The following is a 17,828-nucleotide window of genomic DNA, read 5'->3' on the forward strand; positions in this document are numbered from 1 at the left end:
AAAAATTCTCAATAAAAAAAATATATGAATTACCTAAAAGGAAAATCACTGTGTAACTGTATTTTCAAACACAGACTGTGACCCCATGAAAAACAAACATTGGAATTGTTGGCATGCCTTCACTGATAGTAAAATTGTAATGAATATTCATTAATATCAACCATAGAAAGTCTAATGAAAGATTTTACTAGTAAGCACTTAAAAGACATTGAAAAATGTATCATGTTGATATACACCTCCTTTTATGTAGAATATAAAGCTAAAATTCATTCTGTAGAATCAAGCAACCAAAATCCTTTCTTTTCTAAATAAACACCAACTTTGGAAAATATACTGACAATGACTTTATTTTTTTTTTAAGTATTTGGATGAATTCAGGTATATTCTGAGGAAATCAGAAGAAAAATCCAATGACTAATTTTTCCCTGAAGTAAAATTACATTTATAAGCAAAAGTTTTTCTTAAATATGGGGATTGTACTAATTATCTCCCTCACTTCTTATAAAGTACATGTCCATGTCCCGTCGGAACTTTGGATCTAAAAAATCAAAACTGAATCTCATATACAACTAATTAGAATGGAAAAGCACATAAGAACTTCATATAAGATTAAATTATTAAATGGTGCAATTATTAATAAATAAGGTAACAACTGAGACTACATTAAAGGCTATAAATCGAGTTCTAAATATCCTAGCTCCCCTATGGCATTATTTAAGTAGGAATTCTAGGAAACAAACAGATACATTACATTATTTCACCATTTAGGAATGGAACACCCAGACTGTGAACTTCTGAAGGGAAATATAGGATGTGAATTTTCTCATTTTAGGGAGGTACTTTGTGATATGATGAAGTTACAGAGTCTCAGTTTTGTATAGTTCATATTAAACCCTCCATAACACTCAAAAGCATAAACCTGAAAGTATGTCTGTCTCCAGTGTTTCCGGAATTTCCACACATACTCCAACATGCTCAGCACTAACCTGACACACATCTCACAGAAGGCAAAACAGAACTTACAAAGGGCTTAACATGAAAGTCCTCAGAAGTAGGGTGATTTCCACAGGGCCCTCACAGCAATGGAGAAACTCTCAGATTAGGGGGCCCTCCCCCTCCAAAGAAAGACCCTCCCTGTGGATATGATGGACCATCACTGGAGCTGAAGGAGAATTCTTCAAGAATGTAAGAGTTTTATCATCTTGGATAGCATATGTCCCTCACTGAGAGGGAGACCAACAACACTGGGCTTCTTGAACTAATTTCCATTCAAGAAAATGCATGGAAGCTACACAGTTTAAGGTCAACCATCCTCTTTCACATTTGGATCTCACCTCTGTCATCTGCTTCATTCTTTCTCACCTACCTGGATGGAAGGTTACTGTCTCCTTTCTTATCACATCCCAGAACTTATTCTGTTCCAAACAGGACACCAAGTCTGGCTTGGGCCCAATGAGACCTGTTCATTAGAAAAAGGGAAAACAGGTACTGCTGGAGATTCTAGGTTCCAGTCACAGTTGTGCTCAGTAGAGAAGAGAGAACATTGTAGAATCTAAAAAATGGGAAATGGAAATCTAGAAAATTTGGGAAATGGTTTCCCAAATGCTATTGCTCAAAATCCCCTTTACAACAGGATGGAGGGATTGCCAATGTTCACACCCTGACCTCCACTTCCAAGCAGTAGATAGAATAATGAATGAGAATTGGTGCAGAAGATGTGGGCAGTACCACTTAAGCCACTCAATGTTTAGAACTGCCAGGAATCTAAAGAAGTGATGAGGAAAGGGAAGCTAAAGCTAAAGCTAAAGCTGAGAAGGAAGCATCACAAAGATGTTTCTCTCCATCTACAAAACCCTACTTATTCCCCTCTCTGCCTGGATCTGAAATTCAGTCATTCAAACAGGAATCTCCCAAAAAACAGTCTTTACAGGAAGGAGCAAAACAGTCTTTACAGGAAGGAAAATCCAGAAGGAGTGTTCCTCACCCAGGAAGCAGAAGTGTCTGTAGTTCTCCAACATCACATCTCTGTACAGTTCCCGCTGAGCATGGGTCAGGCATCCCCACTCCTCCTCAGAGAATTCTATGGCCACATCCATGAATGTCAGTTGTCCCTGCAATAAATACCACAGTCACCAAGTGGCCATTGACACAGTTCACTACGGTCCCTAAGATGAGAGAGGGAGTTAATGTTCACCTCTAAACCCACGATCCAAACTTTCTTGGTCCTGCTTTTACCCTCTGAACTTTCTGCCACATTTTACTTACCCTCTTGTTTCCACCTTTTCATTTTTTTCAAAACACCCATGGACAGAGTCTGTTCCCAGGAAAACAGAAAGTGTCCAACTAAGGGCACTTACAGCCCTGAGGAAGAGCTTGGGCTTGCCCAATTTGAACTTCACCCCCATACACCTAAGCAGATGGACCAAGCAGTAAACGTTGGAGTGATCTACAGTTCCCTTTATCTCATGATAATATGAAAATCTCCACTGAAGACGGTACACAAAGTCCATTTACATAAATACAAAGTATCTAGACAAGGTTTTCTTGAGGCTCTTGTGCCACCTAATGCCCAGCTCTACAGAAGATAAGGCTCCAGTTTCTGAATATGCACCCTAACCCCAAATAATAGGAAATCCTTCTCCCTTGTTCTAGGGGTCTCTATGTTGCAAGTTATTCCCTGTGATTTTTCTTTTTTGAGGCAAATCAAGTTTGCATTCTGTGACAACACCACCAAATATAGTTTCTATCTGTGACTCACCAAGCAGTGAACTCATGTTAGTCCAGTTTTATGAAGACAACTGGTTCTGCCTTCAGAGAACATCCTCCTTTATATAGGAAGATCATTTTTAACCCAGTAATAGGCTCTAATGTATTCTGTGACTTTGAGGTAAGAGGATGGCATAGAATCCACAAAACCAGTATAAATACTGTGTGTTTATCCAAAGTAATTTGTCAAATGAAGTCCTCAACAAAGTAACACACAGTTTTGAATACTGTGTTTCTATCATAGAGTATAAGCTCTGGCTACTTCTTAGGTGGGATGTTTTACTGGGTTACAAATGTACTTATCAAATTCTATTGTGAATTCAAATTTTAAGTCAGTGCATTGGAGACCTTGTAAAAATGTAGATTCTGGGGGCGCCTGGGTGGCTCAGTGGGTGAAGCCGCTGCCTTCGGCTCAGGTCATGATCTCAGGGTCCTGGGATCCAGTCCCACATCGGGCTATCTGCTTAGCAGGGAGCCTGCTTCCCTCTCTCTCTCTCTCCCTGCCTCTCCATCTACTTGTGATTTCTCTCTGTCAAACAAATACATAAAATCTTTTTAAAAAATGTAGATTCTGTTCAGAAATACTGGAATGGGATGGGAGTCTGCATTTCTAAGGAGGCAATAGCCCATGACCCAAGAGATATATTTTTTAATGAGAGCTAGAACTCCAAGGCATGAATTACTGGAGGACTTGGAATTGATACAGTTGGTTTTTGTTTTGTTTTCTTTTGTTTTACTGATTTTCATTTAATTTCAAACACAGAGAGAAAGAGAGCAAGAAACAGCAGGAGCCGGGGTGGGTGCAGTAAGGGGAGGGTTGCAGAGGGAGAGGGATAAGCAGACTCCCCACTGAGCAGGGCCCCCATCACAGGGCTCCATCTCGGGACTCTGGCACCATGACCCAAGCCAAAGGCAAACAGTTCACTGACTGAGCCACCCAAGTGTTTCTGAGTAGGTTTTATACCAATGACAGATTCTACTGGAATAGCAAGAAAGTCAACAACAATCCTTTTCTCACCATTTCCTAGTTTCTAGAGAGCATCTAACAATTGTTCATAAATTAAGGTGAAATGAAGAATAATAATCTTAGAAAAAAAACATTATTCTTCTAATTTTATGGGAATATTTTGTCAAACATCCAGAAACATGGAAGGGATCAGGCTTTCACCAAGGTTATCTGACCTAGAGTTGATTTAAAATGGCACTCAGGTCAGTATACAGAGAGACCCTAAAGTAGTATTCATAGAAGGTGCCCAACCTGAGAAGAATGATGAAAACAAGAAGGATCCACCCAACACTGATCTACCATTGTACAGTCATGTACACATCCATATATTTAGAAAATACTTATACCCACAGGAAAAGTGATAGAATAGAAAATTTTCATGCTGCCTAATTTAAGAAACTGTTTCAATGACATGACATTCATAAATCTTTTTGCTGATGATGATGCCTTTTTTTTTTAAATATTTTATTTATTTATTTGACAAAGAGAGATTCAGTGAGAGAGGGAACACAAGGAAGGGCATTGGAAGAAGCAGGCTTTCCACTCTGCAGGGAGCTGGATCCGGGGCTCCATTCTAGGACCCCAGGATCATGACCTGAGCCCAAGGCAAAGGCCAAATGACTGAGCCACTCAGGTGCCCTGATGATGATGCTTTTCTTTTATTACACTATCAACACAAACATACTGAATGACAGAAAGAAAACAACTTCTCTTTCTGATACTACTATTATGAGGACTAGAAGCAAATAATGTTCACTTGTAGTCCAGGGGGCTGACCTACAGCTGGCATAGTTTTTCTGTTGTTGTTGTTTTAAGATTTTATTGAGAGAGAGAGACAGAGAGAGAGAGTGAGCAGGGCAGAAGGAGAGGGAGAAGCAGACTCCCCACGGACCAGGGAGTCTGATGTGGGCTCAATCCCAGGACCCTGAGATCATGACCTGAGCCAAAGGCACACCCTTAACTGACTGAGCCACCCAGGCACCCCACCTGCATAGTTCTAGAAGCATCAGCTAGGCGCAAATTGCTACATTCTCAGTGGATCTTGGGACTACCTGTACATATCCCCCATATTAATATCAAGTGGAATAAGTGCTCAAGGAATCTTGCAAAAGGACTTTTATAAGTACAGATTCAAAGAAACATTTATGATCTTATACTCCCTGCACAGCCCCTTCCCAGTAAACATTAAGCACAGAACCACCAGCTTGATGCAGCCAAAGTGCAGCTTTCCTGCCCATTGATATGGTACTGTTGAAATAAACTTACTCGGGGTGCCTCGGTGGCTCAGTGGGTTAAAGCCTCTGCCTTCTGCTCGGGTCATGATCCCAAGGTCCTGGGATGGAGCCCCACATTGGGCTCTCTGCTCAGCGGGGAGCCTGCTTCCTCCTCTCTCTGCCTGCCTCTCTGCCTAATTTTCATCTCTTTCTGTCAAATAAATAAATAAAATCTTAAAAAAAGAAAATAAACTTACTAACTTGCACCATATATCCTCTCAAGAATTCTCTCTTTCTTGGCCATTGTAGTCAATGATCCTGTACCATAGTAGCTCGTTGAAAATTTTGATTAAATTATCATTTGTGTATTAGATCTCAGGATTTTAAGATACTGAACAATGTTCATTATGTGATTCTTGGTTTGTTTGTTTGTTTGTTTTCTGAAAACACAAAGAAGCAAATAGAAGAGTAAGTCTGTGATAGGAGTGTCCAGTAGAAGAAAAACTATAGGATGGCGGGTTGACTGAATGAGAATCTCCAACCCAGAACTCATATCCCAACTACATAGAAGTGAGAACCCTCCTTGTCCAGTGCAAACTGATGAATTTTGGATATGAGCCATTTGTCAAGAAAGAATTCTTTAGATGTTTTTGATGTGAAATATTGGGTTTCAATAGTGAATTATGAAAAAAAAACAATTATTGAGATATCATTGGTGCAAAAAAATGTGGTCTTATTAAACTGTGGGTCAGGACCTTTTGGTCAAAGAGTTGCACTGGGGTTGTAAGCAGTGACTGATTACATACTTTCAAATGGGGAGAGGGTGAGGGATGGTGGGAGTGTCTAAGGAATTTGGAGTCTAGACTCCTAGGACCTTGTCAGGAGACCCATTAGATATCTATCAGTGGGCCATATGCTTGGATGATGATGGCCAACACTTATTTGGGGAGTAGAAATAAAGGAAGTTTCCAAAAGGATTTTCATATGTTAAAGAGGACTTAGAGGATCCTGGAGGTCTGGCTGCCATCAAGTTAAGGCTGCTTTTTATCTCCAACAAATCATTAACATTGAGGCAGTTGTGAATTCCTTAAGAAATGCCATACCCTGCTTGTCTCAAGTATTTATCCATGGGCTGCAAGTTGAAGGAAATGTACCCACACTTCTTAGGACTTTGTTCTCTTCCTCAGAAACTATAAGCAAGGGGCACCTAGGTGGCTCAGTTGGTTAAGGGTCTGCTTTTGGTTCAGGTAGTGATGTCAGGGTCCTGTGATGGAGACTTTCCTGGGGCTCCCACTCAGTGGGAATTGGCTTCTATCTCTCCCCCACCCCTAATTCTAATACTCTCTCTCAAAATGTAAATAAAATATTTAAAAAACAAAAAAAGAAACTTGGGGTGCCTGGGTGGCTCAGTGGGTTAAAGCCTCTGCTTTCAGCTCAGGTCATGGTCCCAGGGTCCTAGGATTGAGTCCCGCATTGGGCTCTCTGCTCAGCAGGGAGCTGCTTCCTCCTCTCTCTCTCTCTGTCTCCCTGTCTGCCTACTTGTGATCTCTGTCAAATAAATAAATAAATAAATAAAATTTTAAAAAGAAAAAGAAACTAAAGTCAAGAGAAACTCAGAACAAAGAAGTTTCCACCTGGAAGGCGATGGTTGCTGCATGTGGCTCAGAACATCTAAGCTCCTTACAAATAATGAGAGGGTAAATATGAACATTATAAGGGATGAATCTGGCAGTCAACAAAAAGCGAATAAATGCAGTTCACATCAGGTGTATAGAAACAAATTGCTATCAGTGCCTAAGGCACAAGCAAAGACACACCATCACCAGTGTTTCCTTAGAGTCTGGAAACAGCAATTCAGAATAAAATCTAATTATGAGAATGCAGTGGATTTATATACATTTCAATCACATGTAGATTCTGTAGAGCCTGCTTTTAGGCAAAGAGGCTTGAGTAGAGGAGTGGAGAATGTGCCCATAGTGACCCTCCCGCTGAGTCCAAATAGCCCCAACAGGGGGCCCACCTCAAGGTAGCCATAGGCCCTAACAACCAGGTACAGTGATGAGTAAAGGGCCTTAAGTCCCCACAACTCCTCACCTTCCCCCTTTCAACACAGCCCCACTCACTATATCCTGGAAGCCAGCCTCTCCTCTGGTGCCCTGCCTGCAGCTCTCTGGCAGGGTGTTCAGTCAATTTATGTCTCCTCTGTTCTCCCTTAGGTGCATTCTTCTCAATGCCCATATGACTGGCTTTCTCCCAATCTTTTTTTTTTTTTTTTAAAGATTTTATTTATTTATTTGACAGAGAGAGATTACAAGTAGGCAGAGAGGCAGGTAGAGAGAGAGAGGAGGAAGCAGGCTCCCTGTTGAGCAGAGAGCCCGATGCAGGACTCGATCCCAGGACCCTGAGATCACGACCTGAGCCGAAGGCAGCGGATTAACCCACTGAGCCACCCAGGCGCCCATCTCCCAATCTTTGATCCATGTTTGAAGTCCCCATCTGATGGTCAGAGGCATTGAAACACCAGTTTCCATGACCTGTAATAGCTAGTATATATATATATTTTTTTTTTTACTTTATTTAAATATTTATTTATATTTTAGAGAGAACAGGGGAAGTGCTGAAGAAGAGGCACAGAGAGAATCTCAATCAGATTCCCTGCTGAGCATGGAGCCAAAACAGGGCTTCAGGACCCTGAGATCAGGACCTGTTCTGAAATCAAGAGTCTGACACTTAACCCACTGAGCCATGCAGGCTCCCATCTAGTATATTTTAAATAGAGTATCTTTCTCACATCCTAAAGAGCAAGACTCACTCCATGATTTTTCCCCAAGAACTTTCCAAGATATTCTTGATTTCATATCTATTAGGTTGATTTGGGCATTTTCTTATTCCTGGGCTACACAGAGCTGATAAAGTATCTACATGGAACCTACATGAGAAATGTTTTTCTTCGCTGAGATCCCAAGAACAAACCTCAGCAGCAATAGGAATCTTGGATTCACACCTTCCCCTCTAGATCAGTCACCAACAGAATATTTTCAACAGTTGCAGGTTTTCATTGAAATTGACAGCTCTTGATACCATGTTGGAACCCAGGTTGAAGACACAGGACACAGTCTCTGGGATATAGGGGAGAAGTGTTCTGCAGACCTAGCGTTCAGTTTCATTTCTGAAAAGGTTTTAAAATGTTTTAAAAATAGGTGAAAATATAAGAAGAAACATCAGAACTAGAGGAAACATTTGCAGTTTCTAAATGCAAGCAATTTCAAGAGAAAAGCATGATACAGTCTCTCCTGGGACACCAAGCTTACCTGAGAACTGGCCATTCTTTCTCCTTGTCCTCTAGATTTGTTTCTCATAAGCTTTTTGTGGAGAAATCACAGCTGCATCATGAGAAAATGCCCATAAAGCCGCCAGTAGAACCTCTTCACCTGTAAACTATTTACCCAAACGCAGGACCCAGAAATGCAGAGAAGTCCCAACTTCTTGGTCCCTTGTGTCAGGAGCCATTCAGGAAATGTGACTTCCTATTTTATACCCAATCCCTGACTTTTCCTTCCTGCTTTTAGAACCCACAAATTCACTACAGCATAGGAACCATGTGCTGCATGGACCCGACCCTCCAGATTCACATAGAAGAGACCCTGTTACCTCTTCGTGAGCCAAAGCCGCCTCTCCAATCTCATAAAAAGCACCTGAAGCCCTCGGGATTACCCCTGGCCTCATTGAGAATCACCTGGAGCCCTTAATTAACAAAGCACTGTTATTTCCACCCCAAAAAACTGACAGAATCTGAGGGGGAGGACACCAGTCATGATAATTTTGAAATCCCACATGTGATCCTACTGGGAAGCATTTGGGAGGTGACCTTTGCCTAAGCATGAGAACCAAGGCTGTGGTTGTGACCACATTTAGATCCATGCCTTCTGCACTGGTCACAGCTTCTGGAGATTGACACATTCTCCCTCTTTTTTTTTTTTTTTTTTTTTAAATTTTTTTATTTATTAATTTGACAGAGAGAAATCACAAGTAGACGGAGAGGCAGCCAGAGAGAGAGAGGGAAGCAGGCTCTCTGCTGAGCAGAGAGCCCGATGCGGGACTCGATCCCAGAACTCTGAGATCATGACCTGAGCCGAAGGCAGCGGCTTAACCCACTGAGCCACCCAGGCGCCCCAACACACATTCTCCCTCTTTCAGGAACACAGAGGGAGACAACTTACAGATGAAGTTTCCCCTTATAAATCCAAATGTCTCTTTCAAAAGCAAACAGATACAGGGTTTCAGAGCTTTTCCTTTATCTGGTGTCTATAAAAAAAATTAAAAAAATATATTTAAAAATATTTTTTAAAATATCAGCCCCAATTCATCCTTGGACCAAAGAGACATATTTTAGGGTGACAAAATGCTCCCATTTACGTAGATAAATGTATATTTTCATAAATATCTGCCACAAAGTTTTCCAAACTGAATGTACTTTTTACTCTCCTAAAAACAATATATGAAAATTCTAATTCCTCACCATTCCTTGAAATTTGGTGTTATCCTTTTTCTTTATTGCACCCATTCTAGGAAATAGTAAGTGCTTTTTCAACTATAGAAAATAAAATAGTCTTCCTATAGTTGTGTTGGTGACTGAATTGTAAACCACTTAAAAGCATCCGGTTGCCATGTTTATCTGTTGTTTTTTTTGTTTTCATTTTTTTTTTTAATTATTATTTATTTATTTATTTTTATGTTGAGTTTGAGGAGTTCTTTATAGATCTTGGATATCAGCCCTTTGTCTACAGTGTCATTGGCGAATATCTTCTCCCATTCCCTAGGATGCCTCTTTGTTTTGTTGACTGTTTCCTTTGCTGTGCAGAAGCTTTTTATCTTTTTTTAAAAGATTTTTATTTATTTATTTGACAGAGAGAGATCACAAGTAGGCAAATCAGCAGGCAGAGAGAGAGGGAAGCAGGCTCCCCACTCAGCAGAGAGCCTGAGGCAGGGCTCCACCTCAGGACCCTGAGATCTTGACCTGAGCCAAAGGCAGAGGCTTAACCCACTGAGCCACGCAGGCACCCCCAGAAGCTTTTTATCCTGATGAAGTCCCAAAAGTTCATTTTTTATTTTGTTTCCTTGCCTTTGGAGACATATCTTGAAAGAAGTTGCTGTGGCTGATGTTGAAGAGGTTACTGCCTTCATTCTCCTCTAGGATTTTACATCACAAAATGGGCAGAAGACATGAACAGACACTTCTCCAAAGAAGACATACAAATGGCTAAAAGACACATGAAAAAATGTTCATCATCATTAGCCATCAGGGAAATTCAAATGAGAACTACATTGAGATACCACCTTACACCAGTTAGAATGGCCAAAATTAATAAGACAGCAAGCAACAACTGTTGGAGAGGATGTGGCGAAAGAATCCTCTTACACTGTTGATGGGAATACAAGCTGGTGTAGTCACTTTGGGAAGCAGTGTAGCGATTCCTTAAGAAATGAAAATACTGGGCACCTGGGTGGCTCAGTGGGTTGGGGCCTCTGCCTTCGGTTCAGGTCATGATCCAGGGTTCTAGGATCGAGTCCCAAGTTGGGCTCTCTGCTCATGGGGGAGCCTGCTTCTCCATCTCTCTCTGCCTGCCTCTCTGTGTGCTTATGATCCCTTGTCTGTCAAATAAATAAATAAAATCTTTTAAAAAAGAAATTAAAACATTGAAAAAATAAAATTAAATTGAGATGTTAAAAAAAGTTTCCATTTATAGATACAGCTTTATCCCATAGTCAATGTCAACAATGATCAAAGATCTAGAAATCTTAATAAATGCAGAGGTAAGGTAGACTCTGCCCTTCTAGTTGAAACAGAAGCCACTTCCCACTATAAGGACTGTGGGCAGATGTGAAGGTCCTAACAGCTTCCAAGCCCTGTAATCTGCAGGGTATGTAAGTAGTGTTTCTTTAGGAAACTACACAGCAAAGTTCACTTTTGCAAAAAATTCTGAATTATTTTAGACCACCAATACCTTCCTGTTTATTTGCACTTTTTTTTTTTTTAAGTGGGCTTACGTAGCCTGACTCAGGTCTCAAACTCATGACCTGAAATGAATATCTGAGCCCATATCAAAAGGCAGATGCTTAACCAACTGAGTCACCCAGGTGACTTTAAAAAAAAAAAAAAAAAGATTTATTTGTTTTTTAAAAGATGTCTTAAAAAAATATGTACTTTTTAAGAAAAGATTTATCTACCTATTTTAGAGAGAAAGAGAGATAAAGGAGCAGGGGGGGAAGAGGGAGAGAGAGAAACTCAAGCAGAGTCCTTGCCAGGTGCAGAACCCAACACAGGGCTCGATCATACAACCCTGAGATCCGACCGGAGCCAAAATCTATAGTCCAACTCTTCACTGACTGCCACACAGGCACCCCAGATACCACTCTTTCTAAGAGGTGGAGACTGATTGACCTGCTAAACTTACTGACTCCCTTCCAGTCAGTACAGAATGGGGATGGGCAGATAGCAATTTTACAGTGGAGAGACTGGATAACACTACCAACTCTTGATAACCACGTGATTGAGATTAACATCGCCAATGATAAGTAGTGATTAATTGCATGAATTCCCTGATGTGATATGATGTGATTAGATGAGATGTGAGATGTTTTTATAAAAATCTATATACATGTCTGGAATCCATAAAAATCCTTGAAGAGAACACAGGCAGCAACCTCTTTGGCCTCAGCTGCAGCAACTTCTTCCTAGCAAGGGAAGCAAGGGCAAAAATGATCTACCGGGACTTCATCAAAATAAAAATCTTTTACATAAAAAAGAAAACAGTCACCAAAACCAAAAGACAGTGGACAAAATGGGAGAAGATACCTACAAATGACCTATCAGATAAAGGGCTAGTATTCAAAATCTATTAAGAACTTATCAAACTTAACACCCAAAGGACAAAAAATCCAATCAATAAATGGGCAGAAGACATAAAAAGACACTTCTGCAAAGAAGACATCCAGGCCACCTGGGTGGCTCAGTTGGTTGGGCCTCTGCCTTTGACTCAGGTCATTATCTCAGGGTCCTGGGATTGAGGCCCATGTCGAGCTCTCTGCTCAGCGGGGAGCCTGCTTCCCCCCCTTTGTCTGCCTGCCGCTCTGCCTACTTGTAATCTCTCTCTGTCAAATGAATAAATAAAATCTTTAAAAAAAGAAAAAAAAAAGAAGAAGAAGAAGACAGCCAAACAGCCAACAGACACATGAAAAAGGGCTCAACCACTTAGCATCAGGGAAATACTAATCAAAACCACAGTGAGATCCCACCTCACATTGGTCAGAATGGCTAAAATTTACAAATCAGGAAACAACAGGTGTTGGTGGAGGATGCGGAGAAAGGGGAACCCTCCTACACTGTTGGTGGGAATGCAAGGTGGTGCAGCCACTCTGGAAAACTGTGTGGGGGCTCCTCAAAAAGTTGAAAATAGATCTACCCTACCACCCAGCAATCACACTACTGGGTATTTACCACAAAGATACAAAAGTAGTGATCTGAAGGGGAGGTCCAAAAATGAGTGCTGTGAATTTTGTAAGACTGAGAAATCACAGACCTGTACCCCTGAAACAAATAACACATTATATGTTAATTTTTAAAAGGGAGAAAAAACATCTATAAACACTATCTAATCCGACAAACCCAATTTCAGAGGTATTCTAGAAAGTACTTGGCCAGTCCTCTGCACACCTATCATGTTCATAAAACCTGAGGAGGCAGAGAATCTGACAGAATCTGACAGAGAGAAGAGGAGGTGGGAGACACATGTGGGCTACATGTAATGTGGTATTTTTGGATTGGATCCTGGAAGAGGGGGAAAAAAAGACATTTGTGTTAAAATTGATGAAATAAGAATAAAGTCTACAATTCAATTTCTAATGTGGTGTCACTGTTGGTTTCTTAGTTTTCCAGAATGTACTATGGTAACCTAAGATGTTAACAAGAGGGGAAACAGACTGAGTGGAAGATGGGAATTCTCTGTATGTTCTTTGCTAAACTGACTCCAAAGTTAAAAAAAAAAAAAATTACATTAATGTTGCAGCCATCTGACATCTAGGTTGTTCAGTTGGTTAAGTATCTGCCTTCTACTCAGGTCATGATCCCACAGTCCTGGGATCATGCCCCTGGTTGTGCTTTCTGCTCAGCGGGGAGTCTGCTCCCTCTCCCTCCACTTGTGCTCTCTCTCCCTCAGTCAAACAAATTTAAAATATCTTTTAAGAATAATAATAAAGTTGCAACCCCTATAATTTAATTTATTTACAGATATCTGCATTAAATTATGTGTGAGTTGATATCTACTGTTTCTTTCAAATGTGTCCATTTGCTCTGGTGCGTGATTTCAAAAGCAGGAAAATTCATTAAACAAAACAGACTCAATAGATTCATGTTTCTGGTCTCCAAATTGCTGCTCCTTTACTAATCCAAACTTGATGAAGACTTTCTTTATAAGCTTTTCTCCTCAAATTGGATGCAGACACCCACCCTAAAATCTGCTTCTTAGCAACTAGCTAGTTGGCCCCAATACCTAACCCAGAACAATCTACCCTCTGCAGACCCTAAAAATTGATTCATTTTTTATCACAGACATAAAACATTTATTTATTATTTGCTTTCCACCTCTACCCTTTTATTTTTTTATTTTTATTTTTTAAATAGATTTCATTTATTTATTTGAGAGATTGAGAATGAGAGAGAGAGCATGAGAGAGGGGGAGGGCCAGAGGCAGAAGCAGACTCCCTGCTGAGCAGGGAGCCTGATGTGGGACTCCATCTGGGGACTCCAGGATCATGACCTGAGCCAAAGGCAGTTGCTTAACCAACTGAGCCACCCAGGCGCCCCACCTCTACCCTTTTAAAACATTAGCTAACATATCCTCCTGCAAGATTCTCCTTCATCCCCTGGAGTTCACAATTCCAATGTTCAACTGAAAACATTTTTAATATGTTCATCTTTCTCCACACACATGTTTTCTTATTTCAAACACCTACCATTCTCTAAGGATGTAAGACACAATTTGCACAACCTGGATGTCATTGTCCTTCACAACTAAAACCTAATTTTCCCCCAGCTTTACCTCAGGCCACTTGCATCCCAATACAGAACCCAGAACCCTCTTAGAACCCTGAATTCTCTGATCATCCCACATGTTATTCCCTTGAAAGGCACTGGCCTATCTAGGAAGAAGTAGAGAACCCTTCCCCCTCCAAAAAAAAAGGCACTGGCCTTACTATCACATGGCCAGTAAATCTTGAGAACATTTGGTATCTCACATTAAGAATTACGTATGCGAGCCTCGGGGTTCCACTTAAGGCCCCTCCTGCGCTCAGCTCCGTGTCCGAGCGGCTGCTGCCAAGTCTAGATCCAGTCTCGCGCGCGCTGCTGACACTCGTCCTCCCGACGTGCACTCCCGATTCCTTTTGGTTCTAAGTCCAAAATGGCAACTCTGAAAGATCAGCTGATTCAGAATCTTCTTAAGGAAGAACATGTCCCCCCAAATAAGACTACAGTTGTTGGGGTTGTGCCATCAGTATCTTAATGAAGGATTTGGCAGATGAACTTCCTCTTGTTGATGTCATGGAAGACAAACTGAAGGGAGAGATGATGGATCTCCAGCATGGAAGCCTTTTCCTTAGAACACCAAAATTTGTCTCTGGCAAAGACTATAATGCGACTGTAAACTCCAAGCTGGTTAGTATCACAGCTGGGGCACGTCAGCAAGAGGGAGAAAGGCGTCTTAATTTGGTTCAGCTTAACGTGAACATCTTTAAGTTCATCATTCCTAATGTAAAATACAGCCCAAACTGGAAGTTGCTTGTTGTTTCCAATCCAGTGGATATCTTGACCTATGTGACTTGGAAGATAAATGGCTTTCCCACAAAACGTGTTATTGGAAGTGATTGCAGTCTGGATTCAGCTTGGTTCCATCACCTAATGAGGGAAAGGCTGGATTAAGCTGTCATTAAGCTTAAGCTTAATTAAGCTGTCACAGGTGGATCCTTGGGGAGCATGGAGACTCCAGTGTCCCTGTATGGAGTGGAGTAAACATTGCTGGTGTGCCTCTGAAGAATCTGCACCCTGACTTAGGCACTGATGCAGATAAAGAACAGTGAAAAGAGGTTCACAAACAGGTGGTTGACAGTGCCTGTGAGGTGATCAAATTGAAAGGCTACACTTCCTGGGCCACTGGACTGTCTGTGGCAGATTTGGCAGAAAGTATAATGAAGAATCTTAGGTGGGTGCATCCAATCTCCACCATGATTAAGGGACTCTATGGAATAAAAGATGATGTCTTCCTTAGTGTTCCTTGTGTCTTGGGGCAGAATGGAATTTCAGATGTTGTGAAGGTGACTCTAACTCCTGAGGAAGAGGCCCATTTGAAGAAGAGTGCAGATACACTCTGGGGGAACCAAAAGAAGCTGCAGTTTTAAAGTTTTCTAATGTACCACTTCACGGTCTAGACTAGGACAGGGTTTTAGTTGGACATTGTGTACATTGTCCTTATTATCTGATCTGTTACTTAAGTAATATCAAAATGGCCTAAGAAAAAAACATCAGTTTCCTAAAGTTCTAAATAGGAATGACTCACCAAGCCCTGCAGCTATACCCTAATGCTGGATGATACTTGCCTTTGTAGTCCTAAATGGGTTCATCTCAGAGGCATCACTGCCAATGTTGCATATGCTGCAGTTGCTCTGCAAACCAGATGCATATTTCCTGTGTGTTCTATAACTTCTGGTTCCTTCACCTGACACCCAACATCCCTAGTCCATCTTTTCCAGTCAGTCACATCCTGGGCTCCAATGTATAAATTAATTATTGCACGTATTGTGCATAACTGTTCCAAAGGATCTTACTTTGTGTACCATGTATGTCAGAATATAGTGTACATTGCTGTATAATGTAAAAAGACCATGCAACCAACTAAGTGTCATACCAACTAAAATACCAAATAAAATTTGAACAGTGACTTTTTTTGGAAAAAAAAAATTACATATCCAAAGACATTTCCAGTATCTCCACAGTATTTCAAGAATGTTTTGTTTATTGGACTCTGAATTTCTCCACTACAGCCATTAATAAAATGCAATTACATGAGTACTTCCATAATAATTACACAGAATTACATTTGTAAGGGGCCATTAGTCACTATTGTTGTAGCATAAATTTCTGTCTTATTCAAAACTCGATGTAAAATGAGACGGACTGTAATTTTGCTGAAGATTCCTTGAAGAATGAGTGTATAAGCAGCTGAACACAGTGCAAACCAGATAGTTTAAATTTTTCTGATGAGATGAGGGAATTGTTTATTTCTTCTCCCGCACACAGAAAAGAGTCTGGATACACAGTGGTCGTGACTCAAAGAACAAAGGGGCAGGCAGTTGGAAAACATGCATTGATTAGGGCAGAAGTATTCATCAGCCACCAATTGGCCTTGCGAAAAATAGAAAAATACATGTAATTGATGGAAGAGAGGGGTATAAAAAGACAAAGGTGCTCCCCAGCAGAAGGATGCTTTGGGTGGCTCTAATCTCAGGGGAGGATCTGGGGGACACTTTGGTCCTATAAATGTATTGGACCTGCTGCTTATGCCATACAGGGTAGAAACCATGAACCCTCTGGCCCAAGTTATGAGTCCCAAGCACAAAACATCATGGGAGGATATCGATACCATATATAGTAAGTCTGTGTCTTTGTCATGAAGTGCAGAAGCCCAGTATCCAAACTCAATATTTTTTTAAGTGTTTTTGTTGTTCCATTTGTCAGTGACGTACACAGGAACCATAATATTTAGGTTTATATTCAGGATCCAGCAAAGGATATTTGAGGGGGCCAATGTACTGGGGAGCTTTCCCTTTAAGCGCTGCCCACCAGGAGTTCCAGGGGCTGATGGTGATGGCGTGGAAGACATTCAGGAGGCACATGGTGCCCATAGACAACCCCCTGGACACTCTGTGGACTAAGAAAACAACTTTGCATCCGAGGTCACTGGGAAAATAACTCAAATCAAAAGCCTCCACTGGGATTCCTCTGTAGAGAATGACCAAGGAGTTAGTTAAAGTCAAGTGCCTAAAAAAAAAAAAAGCAAATCTGTGGACTTTGACCTGTATCCCCTTAAGCCAAGAGATGAGAACAACGACAGAAAAGCAAGAAGTTCCCAGGGTTTCAAGGACCATCTGCAATAGAAGATTACAGCAAATTTCATATCCATTAAGGCCATTCGGTCACTTTCCGGAGCTCAGTGTTCGCATCCACAAAGAGAGAAGGCTGCATGAACACATGAGCCGTGGGCTGTTTGTGGAAAATAAATTCAAAATTCTCCCCTTGCTACTACTTTCCCCTGAGACTTTCTTTTCAATACACATCTTCGTTAATTAATGATTTCTCAAGTTTGATGTATTTCTTTGTATAGTGCTCATTGAGTCACTCTTACTCATGCTTTACCTATTGTAAATTATTTAGTATTTATTTATTATATCATTTATTTATTATTATTATTATTATTTAGTATTTAGTAATTATTTAGTATTTATAAGTATGTGCATTTTACAGCCAAGAATTTAATTATAATGAGATTATATGACTCATTTAAATATTGCAATGGCCAGGTTGCAATAAAGTTGGGTGTTTACCAGCAGGCTATACTCTCATAGCTACCTGGTCATATCTTTTTTTTGTTTTTCTTAAGACTTTATTTGTGGGGTACGTGGGTGGCTCAGTTGTTAAGCATCTGCCTTCACCTCAGGTCATGATCCCAAGGTCCTGGGATCGAGCCTTGCACTGGACTCCCTGCTCAGCGGGAAGCCTGCTTCTCCCTCTC

The 17,828-nt window shown here is 40.8% G+C and overlaps 1 pseudogene; it reads left to right on the top strand.

Annotated features, from left to right (window-relative positions):
• Positions 1 to 14,404: 14,404 nt before the first annotated feature.
• LOC131817395 (L-lactate dehydrogenase A chain-like) lies at positions 14,405 to 15,729 on the top strand (annotated as a pseudogene).
• The last annotated feature ends 2,099 nt before the right edge of the window (positions 15,730 to 17,828 follow it).

Source organism: Mustela lutreola, chromosome 16 (genome assembly GCF_030435805.1).
Source record: "Mustela lutreola isolate mMusLut2 chromosome 16, mMusLut2.pri, whole genome shotgun sequence".
NCBI lineage: Eukaryota > Metazoa > Chordata > Mammalia > Carnivora > Mustelidae > Mustela > Mustela lutreola.